Consider the following 24,261-nt stretch of genomic DNA (forward strand, 5'->3'; position numbering starts at 1 on the left):
ATGGCTCCCTCATAAAGAGAATCTAAGTCCACAGTACGTCATGTAATAATATACGTCAAATAGTGTAATCTCTCCCCCTGTGTGAATTATTGCAACCAATATAAATTCTCCCTTCACATAAGAAAAAAGGGGGTAAGTAGTGATTATATGAATGAATGAACACTCCAAGTGAGTAAATGACTTCATCATAAAGAAGGTCTGAGTATACCATACGTCGTATAATAATATACGTCAATGAGTGTGTCCTCACCCCCTATGTGAGTTCTCCCCTCACACAAAAGGTAAGTATTAATTGTATAGATCAATAAACACTCCAGATGTATAAATGGCTCCATCATAAAGGAAGTCTAAGTACACAGTACATCGTACAATATTATACGTCAAAAAACATAACCTCTCTCCCTATGTGAATTCTCCCCTTACAAAAAAGGTAAGTAGCTGTTGTTTTCATTTAGTCGTTTTGGATGCTGACAGCCCGTCAAGAATATCATTTTACTCTCAAATCTAAAGAGGTCTCTATCTATGTCCCCGCCTCGGATGTTTAATTCAAAATGTCTCATGCCGAAGGCCTGAAGGCCCTTTGGGATCCCATTATGATGTTGCAAAAAGTGGTTGGCCACTGGAGTCAGTGTTTTAAATTTCAGTTTGTCCTGTCTAGCATTTCTAATGCTACCAATATGCTCCAATAGTCTTACTTTCAATGGCCTGATTGTCTTGCCAATATACATCATATCACAGGGGCATATTAATCCATATACCACCCCTGTCATGGTACAATCAATATAACTATTGATCTCCCATTTTCTGCCATAATTGTCCTTATATTCTGTCTTGGGAGTCATGTATTGGCAGGCTTTGCACTGTCTGCAGCAAAAAGATCCCTTCTTTTGATGTAATGGTTTCTTTAAAGACGGTAAATGGCTTCTCACCAAATGGTCCTTCAAATTGCGCGACCTCCTCCAACTGATTTTGACTTTGTTTGGTAGACTCTCTAGAGTAGGTTTTGATGTCATGTTTTGCTGTTTTCAGAATCCTATTGCTGTAGCCTCTCTGTTTCAATCTATCCACCAGCTGTTGTTCCCTCACGGCAAAATTATTTGGTTCTGAGCAATTCCTCTTAGTGCGTAACAGTTCACCTTTAGGTATACCTCTGATGGTTGTGGGTAAATGTGACCTGTCAGAGTGCAAGATACTGTTAGTAGCCGTTTTCTTCCTAAAAATATCAGTGGAAATTGAGCCATCACTATTGATGTTTATAGTGAGGTCCAAAAAGTTGACGGCTTCTTCACTCATTTCGCCTGTGAGTTTCAAGTTCAGATCATTGGTATTAAGTATGGTAATTAATTCTTCTAACGAATTCTGGTCCTCATCCCAAAGGATGAGGACATCATCAATGTATCTAAGATACAGTAAGATATGATCTGTGTACTCCGCATGAATATCCTGAAATACCATCTCTCTCTCCCACCATCCCAGGTAGAGGCCAGCATATATGGGCGCACAAGCCGTCCCCATTGCTGTGCCTCTAACCTGGAGATAGTATCATTCGTTACATGTAAAATAATTTTTTGTCAATATGAACTCAAGGAGGGAGAGGAGGAATGTATTTAGCTCATGTTGTATATTCATGTCGAGGAAAAATTTAATTGCCTTGATGCCCTTTGAGTGATCAATGCTGGTATACAGGCTCTTGACATCGTATGTCGCCAGCCACATGCCTGGGGACACAGTAATGTTCTGGATCCGATTCAGAACATCCATAGTGTCCCTGACGTAGTGCTGAAAACAGACGATGATTTGAATGAGATCCTACCAAACAAAGTCCAAATCAGTTGGAGGAGGTCGCGCAATTTGAAGGACCATTTGGTGAGAAGCCATTTACCGTCTTTAAAGAAACCATTACATCAAAAGAAGGGATCTTTTTGCTGCAGACAGTGCTAAGCCTGCCAATACATGACTCCCAAGACAGAATATAAGGACAAATATGGCAGAAAATGGGAGATCAATAGTTATATTGATTGTACCACGACAGGGGTGGTATATGCATTAATATGCCCCTGTGATATGATATATATTGGCAAGACAATCAGGCCATTGAAAGTAAGACTATTGGAGTATATTGGTAGCATTAGAAATGCTAGACAGGACAAACTGAAATTTAAAACACTGACTCCAGTGGCCAACCACTTTTTGCAACATCATAATGGGATCCCAAAGGGCCTTCAGGCCTTCGGCATGAGACATTTTGAATTAAACATCCGAGGCGGGGACATAGATAGAGACCTCCTTAGATTTGAGAGTAAAATGATATTCTTGATGGGCTGTCAGCATCCAAAACGACTAAATGAAAACAACAGCTACTTACCTTTTTTGTAAGGGGAGAATTCACATAGGGAAAGAGGTTATGTTTTTTGACGTATAATATTGTACGATGTACTGTATACTTAGACTTCCTTTATGATGGAGCCATTTATACATCTGGAGTGTTTATTGAGCTACACAATTACTACTTACCTTTTGTGTGAGGGGAGAACTCACATAGGGGGTGAGTACACACTCATTGACGTATATTATTATACGACGTATGGTATACTCAGACCTTCTTTATGATGAAGTCATTTACTCACTTGGAGTGTTCATTCATTCATATAATCACTACTTACCCCCTTTTTTTCTTATGTGAAGGGAGAATTTATATTGGTTGCGATAATTCACACAGGGGGAGAGGTTACACTATTTGACGTATATTATTACACGCCATACTGTGGACTCAGATTCTCTTAATGAGGGAGCCATCTACTTACCTGGAGTGTTCATTGATTAATACAATTATTACTTACCTTTTGTGTGAGGGGAGAAGTCACATAGGGGGAGAGGTTATACTCATTGATGTACATTATTATATAATGTATTGTGTACTCAGACCTTCTTCATGATGAAGCCATTTACTCACTTGGAGTGTTCATTTATCCATATAATCACTACCTACCCTTTTTTGTGTGAAGGGAGAAGTTATTCACTTTGGGCGTGATTACACCCTTGATATATACCATCATGAGATCTAAGGTGTACCCTGTACTGCTTCTGAGGATGAAATGTTCATTTATTCGCAGCATCCATTTATTTATAGATTTAATTAGAGCAGTTTGGGATCAAGAAGAAAAGGATGACTACCTACCCGTATATGAATGGTGCAGGCTGATTTCATATTGAATTTATTATGATTGTAAATAAATTCATATAATTATGTGCTTTATAGTGCACTCATAACTTTTCTTTACTATCTACCCACCATTAACTGATGGAGTGTTCATTGATTTATACAATTATTACTTACCTTTTGTGTGAGGGGAGAAGTCACATAGGGGGAGAGGTTATACTCATTGATGTACATTATTATATAATGTATTGTGTACTAAGACCTTCTTCATGATGAAGCCATTTACTCACTTGGAGTGTTCATTTATCCATATAATCACTACCTACCTTTTTTGTGTGAAGGGAGAAGTTATTCACTTTGGGCGTGATTACACCCTTGATATATACCATCATGAGATCTAAGGTGTACCCTGTACTGCTTCTGAGGATGAAATGTTCATTTATTCGCAGCATCCATTTATTTATAGATTTAATTAGAGCAGTTTGGGATCAAGAAGAAAAGGACGACTACCTACCCGTATATGAATGGTGCAGGCTGATTTCATATTGAATTTATTATGATTGTAAATAAATTCATATAATTATGTGCTTTATAGTGCACTCATAACTTTTCTTTACTATCTACCCACCATTAACTGATGGTAGTCTGGGACTATACTTATGTTTTTCGATAGACATCGGTCCATGTCTGAGTCTATGTAGGAAACAACATACACAGATTCCCATACTCAGGCTTAATACACCATAGATAAGATTAACATCTATTTTTAAGACACATTACAAACAAAATTGACACTCAGGCTTAGTTTTATAACTCTAATTATGGACCAGACCTATATAGATGGAACATCTAATGGCCCACAAATTCCCGAGAGGGGTCTCATTGAGGAATGATCTCCAACATATCTCACCCCAATTATTAACTAATTTATGCTGGGAACACACAGGAAGTACATATATAACCATAGAGTCGATACAAATAGCTTTATTATATTTATTTTCAAATATCCCACATCTACACATCATTATTTCACTTTACTGTACATTATGTCCATTCTGTACACATCATCCTTTCTTCTTGTGTTTTTTCTTATCACGCTATTATATTGTATATTTTTATCACTCACCAGTTGCATCCGTTGTTTTTCACACTTGTACGTCTTTAATCTGTACTTAAACTTCCTCACAAGAACCTGTCCCGTTTTAATATTTTTATGCACAACCAATATCACAAGGCACACTATATTTATATTCACTATAAGGTCTGTGACCTACACTTAGCATTCATCACTCAGATATCTCACGAACAATATATAGGTATACATATGTGGTATAAGTAATTAAATGAAGGAATATTAGGATAGATTATTTTAATATAAGTTTATTAAGAAACTTTATTAATATGTGTTCCCCTTTTATCATATCAATAATTGGTTTGATAACTTACATCTTAATTATTGCAGCATGGAATTAAAAAGCTTAATAATATATGAATTCATCTCTGTGAGTATTCTTCATAAATATCCGTCAGTACTTTAATCCATCATGGACTTCTGTGTGCACATCTCAGTAACATGTTATTCAACCTTTCCCTGTATTTATCTATACTGATGCCCGGGTTCTGAGAAGAACCAAACCTTGTCTGTTAATTAATGGTATATAGATAGCAGGAGCCTTGGTAGGGGTGGAATGTTATGCGATCACATGACAATTAATTTGACTATGATTGGTTAGCCTCTCTTTTAAAGCCATCCTTGGGAGGACAATCTGGCTTGCCCTGATGAAGCTGATGTGAAACGTGCACGTTGGGTGTCGTTTCAGAGCAGCATGAATTTGCTTGCTTAAATTTCACTGTGTAAAAATGTTGAAAGGAATTTGATGTAAAGTAATAAGTGTATGCAATAGGACCAGGATCATCTTAATAGAATGATCAGCCATTTAGAAAATATGTAAAGGAGTAGAGTCAAAGTACCTGTGGATAGATTAAAACACACGTGTATAGATACCTTGCATGCTGGGCCTTATTAGATCTCATGCGGCATAACTACTAAGAGAAAGCACTCGGGGACAGTTTACTTTACATGTGTCTTGTACGCTGAGCATTGTGGGATCCTATGTGGTGTAATAATGATCTGTAATTTTAAACAACTCTGCACAACACATGTGTAGCTTAATGGCTCTCTGTGAAATACTCTTAATACAGGCTGTTAAATGCAGGGAGTTTTAGCACATAAGTCTGAGTGAATTAATGCACATAAGTCTAAGTGAATTAATGCAGCAAATGGCACACGTGCTGAAATCCATCTAACTATACGGGACTGAGTGTAATACATTTCACCATACGGGGGATATTATAACGTTTGTCAGCCACTATAAAATCAGCTGCATAGCAGCATTTTGTTACATGCTTCCTATTAACACTTTTTAGGATAGGAATCACATATGGAGCCAATTATACTAATTAGACTAAGGCAGTGTGCTGTATATTGGGAATACACATGTGAATACCACTGTATATAAATGACAGCAGCCCCATGTGAATTATTCCCATGATAAGGCTTCTGTAACCCTTTCAAACTGATGAATATAGAGCAACGGTGATATTTAATGTAGAAGTGTGTAGCATTGGACACAATTGCATTTACTAGTTGATTGTTTAAAACCAGCCTGGCCGCAGCATTATACTACACATTTCAGAGACTGCTAAGAAAAGGATGTATACACGAAGCTGATTTAGGTGGCTAACCCAGTGGCACACAACATGATACAATATTGTATTCTGGCATAAATATACTGTATTCAATTAGGCTGTGACTGATAGGCAGGAAAATGGTTTACTTATGATAAATCCTGTAGATAAGAATACTATAATTTCAAAGTCACGAGCATATATTTTGATGTCAGGACTTTGATTAGCTGTCCCCGTATTTTTCACTCATAAGCGTTTGTGTAAAGGAAAAAGACCCAACTGTACGGGCTGTTACAATGTTGCAGCATTGGGCAATAAAACCACAACACTGTAAGATCTAATATGACACAGTGTGGCTCTTCTTAATAAGCCTCCTAATAACAGTCTCTGTAGGCAATGTGCTTCTGCTATTATATATGCATATTAATTACTATAGCAATATAGGCAGGGACATTGAATACCAACGACAAATGGTAATCCATGTCAGGGTTATATTTAAACTGTTATGACAATAGGGAATTAAGGACAAGCTGTGATATATACCTCAAAGGCAAATAATAGTGAGGATTTTGAAGGCTGCAGTAACTTGTCGGACCCTGAATGTATAATCATATTTATTAAAGTTTATCCTCATACTGAATAGTGAGATTATTATATGGTGGTCCTGGTTCTATAAACACCAATAACATCAGCATATGGTAATATAACAAATTATACACAGTGAATACTTTTAATTGATACAGTATCTTTTATTTAATAATATTCTTCCGTATATATTTCATATCATTTTAATCGTTTGACATTAAAAGTTATATTTTAGATTAACTATAATCTGTTCTTCTTTCCGTGCGCCAACAAAGAGACAATCTTTTCTATCCTCTTTTTTGTCCTCAATTTTATTGTCTATGGTAGCACCCCCAACATATGATTGAGAATTGTAACCACAATACATGTATTACTGGGGTATTCATTAGACTCAAAAGAATAATTGATTTTCGACTTGTGCAGAAGATATTTCCCCCATTCCCCTTTCCCTTATTGGTTATGATCGCATGTGCAGCCGAGCGGGACGAAAATGTTTTTTGCAGTTTCTGAGTAGGTCTGAACTTACTAAGCCCTTGCTATCACTTCAGCCTGTCCGGTCCCGGAATTGACATCAGACACCCGCCCTGCAAACGCCTGGACACACCTGCGTTTTTCCATACCACTCCCAGAAAACGGACAGTTGACACCCATAAACCCCTTCTTCCTGTCAATCTCCTTGTGATCGGCTGTGCAAATGGATTAGTCGCTAGAAGCATTGCACAGCAACACTGCTATTTGTACCTGTACAACGTGCGTGCGCATTGTGGTGCATAGGCATGCACAGTAGTAACCTGATCGCTACGCTGCAAAAATCGGCAGCATGCGATCAACTCGGAATGACCCCTATAGTGTAGACACATCCACATGTCAATAAGTAAATTACAAAACTAGAGTTGCAGTTTATAAAGCTTTTCAAACTGTAGTGTTCTCTCTGTGTAGGTATCTTAATCGAAACAGTTTTTCTATAACAGAACACATAGTGCATCCCCTCTTTCCACATTTGTAGAACCCCAATGGTTTTGTGCTCAACCAGTCTGACCATTCTTAAGTTACTACACACTTTAACTTGTCTCAAATAGCTGGGAACGAAAACAGTTTTTAAAGACACTGCTTGTGGGTAGTGTATGTTTCCTGGAATGTTGTCCTATCTTAAAATTTTATATTTTTTCAGAATAATATTTTTAATATCATTCGAATGGCTGATAAATTGACAGACAAAGGCTGTTCTCCTATCATCAGATTCAGAAGTACTTTTATTTGGTTTTGGTTCAAGAATAGTATGTCGATCCATTTTATATACCTCTTGGTATGCCTGTTGTAATAAATCTTCTGGGTACCCACACTGTCTGAAAGAATCTAATAATTCTTCTGCTTGCATAGAGAATGTTTGTAATTGTGTGGAGTTATGTCTTAGTAGCATTAATTGTCCCTTGGGAATATTTTGTTTCCAAGGTCTGGGGTGCCCATTGGTGTTATGCAGATATGAATTTGTATTGACAGACTCAAGGGATCACGTCAAGGAAGTCCATTTGCAACTTGTTCCAGAATTTGATAAGCTTGCCTGAAGTGGTGAGTTTCAGGGAACACTTGAAAGTTTGAAGACAAGAGGAGAGTCTTATTGTGCATGGGAGGGAATTCCACAGAGTGGATGCAGCACGAACAAAGTCTAGCAATCGTGAATGGGAGCAAATAATGAGTGTGGGTGACAGACGTAGATCTTGTGAAGAGCGAAGAGGTCGTATAGGTAGATATTTTGAGATAAAAGAAGAGATGCATGTTGGTGTAGTTTGGTTAATGGCCTTGTATTTGACTAAAAGTATTTTATATTGTATATTATATTGAATATGGTAGAATACAGGTAACCAATGGAGGGATTACAGAGTGGATCTGCAGACGATAAACATTTAGCAAGCAAGATTAGCCTTGCAGCTGCATTCAGAATGGATTATGGTAGTGAGAGTCTCTTTTTGGTAAGACTGGTAATAAGACTATTGCTATAATCAATGCGGGAGATAATGAGAGCATGGATTAGAGTTTTTGCAGTGTCTTGTGTAAGGTATGATCGTATTTTGGATATGTTTCTTAGATGCATGTAACATGATTTTGAGACAGATTGAATGTGTGCAACAAAGGACAGATCAGAAGGCTTTAATCAGTAAGCATTGCTAATGCGGTGCGAACGCATCTTCCCATCTATCAGGCCAGTGCACACACAGAGGCGTTCGTGCAGTGGTTAGGGGTGGCAATTTGGCATTCCGGGGGCTTGATGATGGAAACAGGAGCGGGTCCTGGCCATTGTCTCGGTGGCGGCGTGAATATAAAACGTGGCTTCGGGACGCCTGCATACGCAGCCTGACTGCATATGAAGGGGGTTACCACTATTTTGTCAGGTCTGTGATGCTATCGCAATTTAATTGCGATTGCATCACTGGCGGCAATTAGCATGCTGGGCAGCCTTGCCCTGTGCTGGGCAGTCCCCAGCATGTGATCATATGCAGTTTTGCTATTTTAACAAAACTGCAAATGAAGCTGAATAAGGTCCAGATTCAAGGATGATACATAGGCAACGAGCTTCCCCATTTCATATTATGCCACATTATAGTGCCTCCACTTCATATTGCACCACATTACAGTAGCCCCACTTCATATTATGCCACATAATAGTGCTTCCACTTTATATTGCGCCCCAGTTCATATTCATATTACAGTGCCCCAGTTCATATTATGTAACATTACAGTATAACGCCCTGCAGTTCATTTTATACCACATTACAATGAGCAGGTCCAGAGGCATTACTCGATATATTGTATTGTAGATTCCAAGGCAAACATTTGTAAGGAACCCCTGAGTATGTACCACCCAATGGAGAAACATGTCTATAACACATGTAACTGACAGGGAACGTGGACCCCATCTCAGCTCTGAGCCCCATAGCAGCTGCACTTCCTACACCTACGCCCAAAGCAGTAGAGAGCCTTGCTGGGCCCAGGTACTTTTCAGGGGAGTGGCCTAATCACAAGAGGTGCAGCCATGCACCCTTAGAAAAAAATCATAATAACTTGTATTTTAAGCGCCCCCTTGGCCACACTGCAGCCCAGCACACAGCAGCGTGTGCTGGGCCGAGGAGAAGAGCTGTAGCTGCTGCTGCTGCTAGGTAAAGGGTTGGGGACCTGAGCCCCCACTGGTCCCCTCCATCATACTTAGGCCATGGTAATTAGTACCCTTCCCTCTCTCGGCGCAACTGGCTACACCCTTGCTTATTGCCATGACTTGTGACATTTCATCATAGGGGACTTGGCTATAATGACACAAATTCCCCCATCTCCTGCAGTGGCCACCTCTATATCCCTTCAAGGAAATTTGGAAATGTAGTTAGGCGTGGCTAACAGTGGCCACCACAACTTTTTCTAATGTGGGGAACAAGTGTCCTGGCTCTGTGTCCTGCACTGAGCATGATGCCAAACCAAGTTGGACACACAGCTTCCTCTAAACTGGCACAGATCCATTAGAGTAACCATGTAGCACAAAAGCTAAAGCTTTTTCTGTAACTAGAAGAAAATATTTAATATAAGTGATGAATGACAGACATGGCTGCCAGCAGCGACCTTCCTTAACATTGTTTACTGACTAGTTCATTTTTCAATGTTTTTCATGTCTCCACCTTCCACAATAACGGTAGATGCACAGAAATAACAGGTGCCAATGGTTGGTTTGAGTTTAGCTGTTAATAACGCGCCTATGTAGTTTACCATAGTCATGCATTCTCTTCACCATCAGGTACAGTTGTTATTCCATTACCAAATGTATCATTAGTTGGCCACACTTTGGTGTGTAAGCTTATATGTACAGTATAGGACTACCTTTTCATTCTGTTTCATGATGTTTTATGGTATTTGAATGGGTTGGGTATGGGATCCCCGCTGGGATATTGACTACATCCTATTTGAATTAGGATCACTTAATGAACAGCTCTATGTAATATGTTTGGACTTTATAAATTAAGGGTATGAAAAATAAGCAAGATATTATCTGGTCATGCTATATAACGTGGCCTGTACTTAGTAACTGGTTTCTGAGGGAGGATTTCAAATAAACAACATACTTTTTGCACTTTGTTCAATCACCTTGTTACTATATGGTATGGTGCACCAGGAAATAACTGTAGACAAATCTATTTACAATATATTGTATACATTTTTATAGACATTTAATACGTCACTTGCTATCAGTTGTCTATAATACTTCACTACACCATAAAATAAATGATGGTTATCTGTTTTATATTACATGATAATAATTACCTACACAGACACCTTTGTCCAATGTACAGTACAAACCACTTATATCAAAATGTTCCTGCATTTTATTTTTCAATTGTTTTAATGTATATTAAATAAAAAGTCAATGTTCAACAGAGTATAAACCCAAGGATCCGTAACTGCTTTGAATGCATCACAAACTTGTCCTTTTCTGCCCATAAAAATTATATAATTATATTTTCATGTTTATAAGACAGCTATGTTGTTGAGTTCATAACAGACTATCACTTAAAAATGTTCTTTAGTTAAAAGAGCAAAATAGATTGGAAGATCAATACATTCTTCAAACAAAATAAATGGAAGTTACTAAGCATTGGAGAGCGATAAAGTGGAGAGAGATAAAGATGAAGTGAAGATAAAGTGATAGATAAAGTGGAGAGAGATAAAGTACCAACCAACCAGCCAGGGGCATCAACGGAAATCTTGGGGCCCCGTACAGTGATATCTCTGGGGCCCCCTCAGATGATATATATATATATATATAGATAGATAGATAGATAGATAGATAGATAGATAGATATATTAAAGTGCAACAGAATTTGCACGATATAAGAAACTGTTAATATATATATATCTATATATTAATACATACAGTATATATATATATATATATTAATATATATATATATATATATATATACATACAGTATATATTTATACACATTTATACTGTATCTCTCCTTCCCCCCCCCACACACCATAGTCTGTGTCTCCCTCTCTCCTTCCTCCCACAAACCCCAAAGTCTGTCTCTCCCCAACGACTCCATGCTCCATTCCCAGCTCCACCAGCCCATCCCAAAGCCCTGTATCCCCTCACAAAGCCTCTCTTACCCCAGGGAGAGACTCACCTGCACTGCACTCCCCAGACCCGAACACCACACAGCAGACCCTACCAGAAGAGGCAAGTGCAGGGTACAGGAATTCCAGCCAGTGGAGTTACTGCCATGTCCCATAACTGCCCGCAACAGAGCAGAACCCAGAAGAGCGGACGCACACTCACTCTGCACAGTCACTGTGTGTGAGAGGCTCATGTCACTCTGAGGCCGCGCCTACAGCTCGCTGCCCTATTTGGACAAGACGGCTCACATTCCAGCCGAATACATATCAGCATATACTTGGGGCCCTTCTGATCTTTGGGGCCCGGTACAGTTGTCCCCTTTGTACCCCCCTGTTGCTGGACCTGCAACCAGTTCCTGTCATTTTGTAAACACAGCCTGTAGCATGACAGTTATGAGCTGAGTGGACTTCATCTCTGTCCACTTTATCACTCTCCAAGGTTTAGTACATCTCTCCCTAAGGCTACTCTTGAAAACTCTATATTCTTATTGTTTAACTGTCATATATAAACTGTCAGTGTTCGGCTTGTGAGAGTGTATGTGAGATATTTAGGGGAAGAGCAAGTATTCAGAGGTTGCTGAACATGGGTCCAATAATGCACATATAGCATGCTTTACATATAATATACTAGGTGATTCATCGCACCCTACGGGTGCTTATCACACTATCGCAAGGGACTATGCCCCCTTAACCCTTGCAATCCCTTGTGGAGTGCAATATTTTTATTATATGGAGTATTACCTCCAATCATGATTATGTGAGTGGTTAAATATTGCACGGACAAAGGGCGTGCGATGGTTAAGGGGTCAAAGCCCCTTGCAATGGTGAGAACAATGCCTGCAAGGCCTGATGAATCACCTATAGGTGCTGTGGTTGGGGGAGTGGCGGATGTGGGGGAGAATCAGATGGGGTCCGGGGGTGCCTTCGGTGCGGGAGGGGCAGTTGCAGGGGTGCCACGGGTGGGGGAGGGGCTGCTGCGATGGTGCCATGTGTGAGGGAAGGGCTGGTGCGGGGGTGCTGCGGGCGTGGAGGGGGAGGGTTTGCAAAGATGGAAGGTTCGCACAGACACCTGTATAGTTATTATGATATAATTGTATTGTACATATGTCTTTTCCCCTTTTCCCATTAATATTGTGTTATATTCTGATTTGGGAGGTGCTCCTGGAATAAAGTAAGATACATCCATAACCAAAGAAAGAAAAGTATTCCATATCAGGGGCACTCTCGGACACTGTTACTTATTAATTACTCAAAGTCAAATATCATTTGATATTTGACCACTGATGATAAAATATAATGTTTAATTTTTACATAAAACTTCTGCGAAATATTGTGCTTGTGAGTTTGTGAAACAAAATATAAGTGAATTAAAATGTTAACCACTGTTGTCTCTATTCCTTGTACAACTCAAATGTTCAATAAATGTTTCACTTTATATAAGAAATACTTTGTTGCTAATACCTCCTCCAGACACCAAGAAAGAAACATTTGTATCTGTTGGGGTATAGAAATGTGTCCGTTGTAACTGTAATCTTTTAAGTATGATTCATGATCCTACTTCATATCTTTAATGGCTTATTTGTAATTTAATCGGTGTTGGCAGTGTGCGCATCACTGCATTTTTGTACACCTTCTATTATGTAAGCTGCAAATGAAGTGGATCGAGGTTTTAGGCAGTGTATGTATGTCTCGTATGCAGACATAAGTTCAGTGTCTATAAATACCTTCACTTGGATAACATATATCCTATAATGCAGACCTTATAGTACCAACTCATCAATTAGAGTGTCTTTTTATCACATTCTATAGACACTCTGATTCTTCTATATTTTTGGAATCACTTAGTCTGCTGCTGTCATGAATACCACTTAGGGAGTGTTGTATGGGTGAATATTAGTAGGGAATTGCTGAATCTCATGGACATATGATCCATGTAGTCGCAATAGATCCATGCTGTCACTCTCAAGTGTGAAGTTTCTGATCTCTATGGGGTACATTTACTAAGCAGTGATAAGAGCGGGGAAGTGAGCCAGTAGAGAAGTTGCCCATGGCAACCAATCAGCACTGAAGTAACATCTATAATTTGCATACTATAAAATTATACAGAGCTGCTGATTGGTTGATGGGGAAATTTCTCCACTGGCTCACTTCTCCACTCTTATCACTGCTTAGTAAATGTACCCCTTAGTTCTGTTCATATACTATTCACACTGTTAGTGGAGAATCGGATTTCTCAGTATGTGTATGTTCTATTACCTGAAGGCTGCACAGCTCAGCGTTATTCCCACTGGCCGCTGCGCTCAGACCCGTGAATGTTGGTGTGATTACAGCAATTATCTTTATTGAAATGCCATCTCCAGTAGGGAATCAAATTTCTCAGTGTATGTATGTTCTATTGTCTGAGGGCTGCGCAGCTCAGCGTTGTTACTGCTGGCCGCGGCGCTCAGAACCGTGAATGCTAGTATAGTATAGCAGTTGTCTTTATTGAAAAGCCGTCTCCAGTCACAATTGGGTGTTACTTATGCACGGTACATTGATTTCTCCCCTGATGTTATGTTTACTAATCTCTCATACATGAATCGCTAATCTATGTAGCATTATGAGTTAATCTAGTTGGTCAGTGGTATAGAGGACACACATAGATTATATCGTTTGTATATGTATTTCACAGGTAGAAGATTACTGACAAGCGAAAGCTGCATGAGTTAATGTAATGTCTCATATGTGTTAGATCACAGGTTCTCAAACTCGGTCCTCAGGACCCCACAGGTCTCCTCACAGAATCGCAAGTGAAACAATTAGCTCCACCTGTGGACCTTTTAAAATGTGTCTGTGAGTAATTAATACACCTGTGCACCTGCTGGGCTACCTGAAAACATGCACTGTGTGGGGTAATGAGGACCGAGTTTGAGAACCACTGTGTTAGATCACTGTGCTTTCACTCTGGCCCCCTGTTGCCGCGAGTCTCAGGCTGAATGCTAATATCCACTCCCATTCCGGGATCTGTGTACACGCAGTTGGCAGCAGCTCCTACTGTATATTAAGCCGTCTCCAGCATAGCATATAAATACCTCCGAACATGACCCTCTCCAGGAGGGACAGAATGCCCTTCTCCTGGACTTCCCTCTTAATTTATGATTTCCATCACCTGTGGTGAAACACCTTTGTTATCCACTAACCTGTTCAATACAGGTGCCAGCAATCATACATTAAGAGAAAAGTCCAGAAGCAGAGCATTGTGTCCCTCCTGGAGAGGGTCATGTTGGAAGGTATGCATATAGATGGCTGCGGTCAGGGCTCCACTTTACAATGTCACCGATATACACACTTGGTTACTGACATAGCATGCAATATGAAACACATATTAACAGTGGTTTAAACAATTAAAACAACAGACACGTTAAACACATGTGCTGCTCCGGGAAGGGGGGAGGGGGGGGGGACCAGAGCCACTGCGGGGGTGGAGGGTGTGGGTGTGGGGGTGCAGCGGATAGGATCTAGAGGTACTGTGAGTGGGAGGGGAGGGGAGAGGGAGGGGGGGGGGGGCGGGTAATGCTTTTCATGCTTCTCATCCTGGAGGCAGCTAAGCTGCTGTCCTCCCTTTGGCAGTGGCTCTCCCACAGACTCGCACAGCAGCCAAGCAGCCAGTCACTATTGTTAGCGCTGGTGTCCCAACGCGCCACATTACAGGGAAGAAGATGCACTGAATAAATGACAGCTCCCAGCAGGCCTTAGTGCTGGAATGCTTCGGTGCTAAGGGCTGCTGGGAGCTGTAGTTTATTTAGTGCGTTGACTTCCCTGTAATGCGACGCATTGGGACACTGGCGCTAATAAAAGTGACTGTTTGGCAGAACTGACTGACTCGCTGAATCAATGTAAAAGGTGAGAGTGCTGTGCACCCACTGCACTGCACAGCACTGTCACCTTTTACATTGATTCAGCGTCCAGACATTACCCTCCGCAATATCCCACTCTCTCTGTTACATTAGCCATCTCGGGGCTGCCAGGCCGGCAGCCGAGGTGCTGTGTTGCAGAGTCAGGGCCTCTGGGGAACTGGGCGCAGCTGTAGCGGGGGAGGCACTTATGTGACATCATGCGCAGAGGAGGCTCCGGGGTTCACAGAGTATTTGGCGCAGGGAGGGCTATGAAAGCTTTCCGCTGCGCAGCTTTCATACACATCTATGCCGGTGGGTGCAGCAGTTTTTGTTCCACCTGCACCGCGGCTAGGGAGTGGGGATTGTTGATGCCGGAGGGGGCAGGCTGACTGGCAGCAGGATATAGGACGCAGCAGTAAAAGGATTGTTTTTTTCCCCTATCTACAGCTCAGAGACTTGCTGCAGATGCAGTGGCATACCCTCCAGCTGGACATTTTTGGCAGGTACAAGACCTTTTTTTTAATGGTCTGTACCAATTTTTGTCTCTCCAAACTTCCATTGAAAGTATAGGAAAGGGGGCGTGCCACGCCACTTTACCTGTGGCCACACCCCTTTTTGGAATTTGTAGCGATTTTTATGTGTAAATTGTTGGAGGGTATGTTGCTGCAGATGCAGTGGGCCTATATTGGGGTGTGGACCTGCATACCCTCCAACACTGTACCCCCGGAAAGCGGGTCAAATTTGGAAAAGGGGAGTAGCCACGGGTAAACGGGGCGCAGCCACACACCCTTTCCTATACTTTCTATGGAGATTTAATGAATAAAAAATCGTTACAAAGCTCTTTTTGGCCGGTACAGACCATAAAAAAAGGTACTGTACTGACCGAAAAGGTACAGTTGGAGGGTATGGACCTGGAGCTGCAGCTCCATCAGCCCCATTGTTAATCCTGCTCTGGGAACACAACAGCCAAAGGGCAGAACATCCCATTGGATGTAATGTGTGTGGGAGGGCTTTTCTCGCTGGGTGTGATAGGCATGATGCTAACCCAATGAAAGCTCCTAGCCACGCCCAGCATTATACACACAGGCACAGAGTCACAGATCTGGGCTATTATATAGGACATAAGATTGCTTACAGTGCATAATAATTTTTTAACTCTTCTAGGCAAAAAACAGGCATCTTAGAATTATTTCAGTTGGTGTTATATCTCCTTTCATAATTAGGGGCATATTTATTAAAGTATACAGTATTTGTGGGAAATTGGAGGCTTTCCGCCGCAGAAGATATCTCCAAACACAAAAGCAGCTCCCATCGGTTTCTAAGGGGGCTGCTATGCTGCTGGATTTACAAAGCTCAGGAATTTGAAGAATTCCAGAGCTCGGCCCTAGGCACTAATGCCATCTGAAGATACAATACTACATTGCATACTCTTTCGATTGTTTTTTACAGTATGCATACTGGGTAGTATGTCATTGTGCATCATTGAGAAATGATTTCCAAAAGGCAAAATCTGTCCCAAAAAGTAGTGATTTTAGAAAAAATGTGCCTTGATAAATAATGCTTTGGTATCCTATAGTGCCACAGAGCACTTGCAGGGGGTCCACTGGTTTTTGGTCCAGTACTAAATAAAATTATTTATGTTTAATGTGATAGGCAAGGCCATTGCTGGACACTACCAATCATAAAACATGTGGACAAACAGAAGTGCATCACTGACCACAACCACCACCACCACCACCACCACCACCACCACATAACTGACCCTGAGGAGGACAGATAAGCACAATTTACTTAATGTAATAATCTTTGCTGAATTTCTGAATAACCCAGGGGTGTTGTGAAAAATGGTGATATTCCATGGCACCGTGATTCAAGACAGTTTGGGAACCACTGCCCTAAATCATAGTTTTATCTTTATTGTCTACTACAACCATTCACTTTTCCCCTGTTCCCCTCACAATCCACATTTCCTATTTAATAAAGGCAACAACAAAAAAAGCCCATTGCCTCTGCCTACCTATACACAAAATGTTAGGGGTTCCTAGTCATGTAGGTAGATTTGTAAGGAAGGGGAATTTGTTTTTCCTAGTCTAGAATAACTCCTACCTTACATTCACCTGTTGTGGACCAACACATTAATTTAAACAACTACCATTCTGTGTATCACTGTACTACAAGGCATGTATGGGATCAGTAACTGGAATCTGTGTTGATCCTTGTAGTGCCATATTGGAGGAACTTGGGTTGCCTCTATGTGAGTTGGCACTCAATTTAAAAATACATAAATGTATGACCCAAAGTAGATTCTATTATCAAGTAGTGTAGGACCATCAGAGCAGAGACGACTTGCTGTGGCTGGTGACTTACCATATTGTTGCAGATGTATGTAATGGAGATCTTTGCCTTATTATTAGTATTATCATGTAGGATGTATGTCTCAAATGTGTATATGTGTAAGAATACAATATGGATATTAGTGGGCCTATTTATCAATATTCACAGAAACAGCACTTAACTGACAATTTTTTCCCCCCAGAAACCACCCAGAAATAGTTTTTTTTTATAGTGAATTAGGTGAAGAACATGAATTTAACCTTATCCAAAATGATTTTTGTTATAATAATAAAAAATAAAAAAATCACACGTGTAAAAAATATAATTTTTCAAACATCAGAACATCGATCAACACCATTGGAACATTGGGAATATTGCACTTTCATTTTAACAGTGGGGACAGCTCCCAGGTACACATGGGGACTTGAGGGGGTTGATTTAAACTTACCCAGGGGCTGCTACTGTCTGCAGCCACTGGGTGGGATTCTTATCGTGCTGACCCATCAGTAATGATTGGCAGCACAGCAAACATCGGGGGAGGATGCGGGAAGGCAGAGCAGCGGCAGATGGAATTTTCTCTTCCCTGAAGTTGCAAACACTGTTTATCTGACAGGTCGCATCCTGTGCAACTAGGTCAGATAAAGAACTTGCTGGTGTGGGCCATGCCAGGCAAGTGGTTAAGTATCATGTCTTGAGAGAGAAAGATAACTTGGACAAATGTATAGGTATCAAAATTATGTCTGGACAGTTTTCAGAAAAGTGACTGCTCCGGTGAAGAGTCTACATAACCTGAGAGCCATTATCACTTTTCTTCTGCATTCTATCCAGCCTAGTCACAGCACATGTATGGCCATCAGGCCACTCTTGTGCAAAAAAAACACACACATATATAGCCAAACAGGAAGGGGAGGAGCATGCAGTCAACCGAGGAGGGATGAGAAGATACTGTAAGACGACCCCCCCCCCTCAGATGGGCCTTAATCATAGGTAGAAGCTATTACATTTGAGACAGGCTTTTTTCAGGTTATTAAATTGACTCATTCAACTGTCCTCATACAGAACTTGGGGCAGTACTTTTGATTAATTTTATACTAAATGCAGGAGATATCTCCAATATGTCCTGATTTACAGTATTCTTAAGTAGCAGTGATAAAAAAAAAGAACTTAATCCTGAAAAAGCTGCAGGCTGTATTATGAACAAGTCCCTGTTGCATAGCAAAACACGCATCTTTCCTAGTTTCCACCAGTGCCAACGGGAACAACATGTGCAGCAGAGAGATACTGTACTGTGAATGGCAAATTGCTTTCTCACAAATATTTAAAATGCCCACTCTAATATATATTGCAGACGCCAGGCGCATCTTATTACCATATACGATAAAAGTGCGCTGTACATCGCAAAACACTGCATCCCATAAGAGAAAACAATACACCCACACATTATCTGAGTTCCAAAGCTCGTTGATGTATAAATTTGTTATTAAAATGCGTGTGTTACCATATATGGATTCAATATATTACAAAGTACAGTATACCTATAGTTACATGGGTACAACTCACACAGTAAGCAGTTAAAACATACAGTTACAGTCACAGTTACATACAGTTACAGGCCAGCATACAATTCCATTATCCTTAAGTTATATAAATTCGTCTTTCCATATCACTCTCTCTCTCTCTCTGAAAATAAATGCAGGAACTGGTCAGCCAGCAACTCCTTCATCCTCTGGTACCAAAAGGCAATTGAACGTCATCATGTTTTCATGTAGAGAACAAAGACATACAATGTTTGAAAAAACCTTTGGGGAAAATATGATTGAAACGGAATTATTAGATGATGATATATATGGAATAATGAATAAATTAGAAATCATTTTGATTAAAGAGTGTAAATTATGGTGGGAGGTTGCCACTCTGGAACGGTACTTAGCACACGAAATTATCCCTCGTGGTCTAAAGATCCTTAAAACCTCCACATTTGAGACTGCCAGAGAGGATTTTAAAAAAGAGTGGGAGGACACCATTGATGCATGCTCCTTCTCATTAATAAAACTCATTATCTCAGAAAGAAAGAGAGAATTAAATAAACTTGATGATGAGATTGCAGTCTTTAAGTCCTTAGCATCCCCATATATAAACTCTGAAGAATATAAATCCCTGGATAAAGAAATTGAGCTTAAGCTAAAGAGAACCCAAAGACAATTAATGGAAAGAAAGCTAAAAAAGTTCAATAGGGATAAGCTAGAAAAGGACAATACATTAGAAAAGGAACCGCTACCAAAGGTTGATTATGGGAATAGACCTCGTGGGTATAGAAGAAATCCCTATACACACAATAAGGATCTGCAAAAAAATTCCCCTTACCGTTATAGGAACAATAGAGAAAGAGCAAATTACCATTCCGATCGGGGACTATCTGGTACCGCCCATCAAAGGCCAAGATTTAGACCCGAGAATGGACGAGATACCAGATATGCCTACCGGAGAGATCGGACCCCTGAATGGAGAAACAGAACATTTAAAGACAAAGGGAATTTAAGGTTTCAAAGAGAACCCACAAAGTGGGAATCTGATACGAGGGAATTAATACCCCAATATAGGTCCCCAACATCTAAAAAGAACCACCCCTCTAGACACTTATCGGATAGAGAGGGAGTTGTTACTTCTGGCCGCTACTCTCCCCTGGAAAGCGTGAATGATTCACCTCGTTTTTTAGACGAGGGGAAGCGGCTACCCAGATACAGATAATTACATCTAAACCAAGGAGGGGAAAAAGAGGAGGTAGATACAAGCAGAGAAAACGAAAATCCAAAAAAGGTAAAAAAAGGAAAAAGAAACAGGGTAAAACAAATATGCCCAGTATCGAAACTGACAGCACAGTATCTACAGTAATATCCACTAGTCAAACAGATACCATCGATAATGACTCAAAAAAAGTAAAAATATTTAACTTAAGTACACATATTCTCTCTAAGAATGAAATTTCTGTTCTACAAAAGGGCTTGAAATATGCACCCAGTAACTTTGTGAACACGTTTGACCTGTATATAGATATTCAAAAATATGTCAGAAAATTGACAGTAAAAAAATTCTTTGCTAATCAAACCCCTCAAAATGACCCAGATTTGGTCACCCTTACTCCTTATAAACCAAAGTCAATTTTTTTCCCCAGACATGTACAGGGACCCTTCTTAGAATCCTTTGCAAAATTAGTCATGGACGATATAAATAAATTACAAAACCAATCAAGAAAATCGTTTAACTTAACAGCAAAAGAGAGACAAGCTCTGAAGGATCTTAAGAAGGATGACACCTTTATCATTAAACCGGCAGATAAAGGGGGGGGGATTGTCCTAATGGACACTGAGAAATATGAAGGTGAGGTTCTGAGGCAGTTAAATGACACCACCGTATACAAGAAATTAAGAAATAATCCCAGTGACACAATTTATTCCAAATTGAGAAATTTGGTAGAAAAGTACGAAAAAAAGGGGACACTAAGTAAACAGGAGGCGAAATTTATTATGATTGAAAATCCAATTGTGCCGGTAATGTATATCCTCCCGAAAGTACACAAAAGCCTCATAGACCCTCCAGGGCGACCAATTATATCAGGAGTGGATTCCATCACAGCAAACTTGTCGCAAGTTATAGATCATATTCTCCAACCCTTAGTCTTACTAAATAAATCACATCTGAAAGACACTAAGGATTTCCTGTTGGCCCTAGAAACCATCAAATGGGAAGAGGGAAATCATCTGGTAACTGCAGATGTGACCTCCCTCTACACCATTATCGACCATAGACAGGGTGTAGAGGCAGTTAAAGGTTTTCTGGAACAATCGAATCTTTCAGAGGATATAAGGGAATTTACTGTGGAGGGTATATCTCTAATCTTAGAAAATAATTTTTTCCTATTTAAGGACCAGTTCTATCTTCAAAAAACTGGAACGGCGATGGGCACCAGGTTCGCCCCGAGCTACGCCAATCTCTTTATGGGACACTGGGAGACCGATGTCATCTGGTCCGGTGGCGTGCTCGGGACGAACCTGGTTGCCTATCTCCGCTACATAGACGATATTTTTTTCGTCTGGCGGGGCGACACAGATTCCTTAAATGCTTTTTGTTCAGATTTAAATTCCAATGACAGAAATATCAAACTATCTTTTAGCTTTGACCAAAAATCAGTGAACTTTTTAGACATAACAGTCTACATAAATGATGGGAAAATAAATACTAAGACGTTTACTAAGCCTACAGACTCTGGGGCATATATACCAATGGATAGCTGTCACCACCAGAGTTGGCTTAATTCCATCCCTGTTGGTCAACTAAAGAGGTTAAAAAGGAACTGCAGTGACAATGTAATTTTTGAGGAACAAGCTGCTGTCCTATCTAGGAAATTTGAAAATTGTGGATACAAGAGTACAAATGTGGCTAGGGCCATGGAAGATGTTAACATAGTAGAACGGAAAGATCTGTTAAGCCAAAGAAATTCAAAAAGACAGAATGATAAGAAATTTGAATGGGCGTTTATAACTGACTATACCGTTCAACATAAGTCCATTGAAAAGATTCTCCACAAACATTGGAATCTTGTAAAGAACGATCCCATTATCGGCCCTCTCGTTCCAACTAAACCTGTACATATTTACCGTAGGGCCCCCAACTTAAAATCTAAATTGGTATCGAGTACCTTTCACACCAAAACATCCACATCTGGGATCACCTCAAAGGGTTTTTTTAGATGTGGTAATTGTATGGGGTGCAGGAATATAAAAAGCAGTGGGTGCAATAAAATAGACAAAACAACTATTAATGGCAAAGTTATTGAAATCAGGGATTTCATTACCTGTGATACAAAGAACATAATATATGCCATTACTTGCAAATGTAATCTCACTTATATAGGACGTACATCAAGACCATTTAAAATCAGGTTGGGTGAGCATATTAGAAATATTAAAAAAGGAATGGACTCTCACTCGCTATCGGCTCATTTCAAATTAAAACACGAATGTCGCACATCAGATATTAGTGCGTTTTGTGGTTTAAGGCACATAAAAAGCTCTCAACGTAACAATAATACAGCAACAAGTTTGGCAAAAATGGAAATGAGCTGTATTTTTAATTATAATACATTACATCCTGCAGGCTTAAATAACGACTTTGAGCTTAAATGGTTCATGTGATTAGTCCAATTATGTTCCATTAACTCGGTGTAATCAATATATAAAAAAGAATCGCGTAAAATGTCCTCTTTTTCTTTTTTTTCTTTTTTCTTTGCACTTTATATTTTTTATACATTGTGTCCCTCTATATTTATATATTTGGTATGTTTTGCATTAGCTTATCAGTACAATTTATATTTCCTTATAGGCGCTATTATTAATATAAACCAAATGGTGAAATCCGGGACTCTTATTCTTAAAAAACTACGTTTCCCATGAGCATCGTTACCGGAAACACGACATCTCCGGGAATGACAACTTCCGGTTAAACAAGGAAGAAACAATGCAAACGGACTACATTCCCCAGAAACCTTGGGAGCGGACATGAAGAGCAGAGAGTCCATTCAAGTTATAGGACTAACGGACTACATTACCCATGATGCTCAGCGATGCCGGACTTCCGGTCCGGCGAAAAATCTGTTTGTAAAGCTATATTTAAATCCTTGACTTATATTATGCTAACAGAAACACAAGGAGAATAATTGTAAAAAAATTGTATATGTTTTGTAATCCTCTGCGGAAGCGGCAAGGAGGATTAATATTAAATTATGTAATTTAATTTATGACATCACTTCCTGCTAATTTCTGATTGGACAACCGTCCTTTAAATATCAGGTCACGACCACACTCCATTATGTCTCGATAAAGGCCCAGGCCAGGGCTGAAACGCGTTGACAAGCAGGAGTGTGAGTAGTGACAATCTATTTTCCGGATTTTTATCAGTTCTTTTTATTTTTTCATTTTAGATTTTTTCTTGTTATTTAACCTAAGGGTCATCCCGCTTTCTCGGGACTCCCTAATTTTTTCCTTGCCGGCTCTGCCTAGGAATTGTTTCATTCTGTATATTGTGGTTTTTATGGACTCAATACAGTCTGTCTACATCTGTGAGTCTTATTAAAACATTTTTTGTACCCCCCTACCTCCATCTGAGGAGAGTGAGTTCTTTGCTGGGGAGGCTAGACTGTTACCACCAAGGACACTACATAAGGAGTGGAACCTAAAAAGATACCTTGATGGGAGTACAACTACATTAAGAACTGTGAGTTTTGGTACGCACAAGTTGATCTACAGATTTCACTGTTATTTTAAAGATACCTTGATGTGCTTCTTACCCACTTCACGAGTGTGAGTCTTGGGGTACGCTCCATCTATACATTTCAAGTTTCCAAAGATACCTTGATGTGCTTATAGCCCCTCTCGCGAGTGTGAGTTTTGGGGTACGCTCCATCAT

At 40.0% G+C, this 24,261-nt stretch overlaps 1 long non-coding RNA gene across 1 annotated transcript in view; it reads left to right on the forward strand.

Moving 5' to 3' along the window:
- Positions 1–23,949, forward strand: part of LOC134911427 (uncharacterized) — an 86,981-nt gene extending 63,032 nt beyond the window's left edge. The window contains exon 3 of the long non-coding RNA XR_010176561.1: positions 23,179–23,949. This is a non-coding gene — a long non-coding RNA (uncharacterized LOC134911427). The remainder of the gene's footprint in view (positions 1–23,178) is intronic.
- The last annotated feature ends 312 nt before the right edge of the window (positions 23,950–24,261 follow it).

This window comes from Pseudophryne corroboree, chromosome 4 (assembly GCF_028390025.1).
Source record: "Pseudophryne corroboree isolate aPseCor3 chromosome 4, aPseCor3.hap2, whole genome shotgun sequence".
NCBI lineage: Eukaryota > Metazoa > Chordata > Amphibia > Anura > Myobatrachidae > Pseudophryne > Pseudophryne corroboree.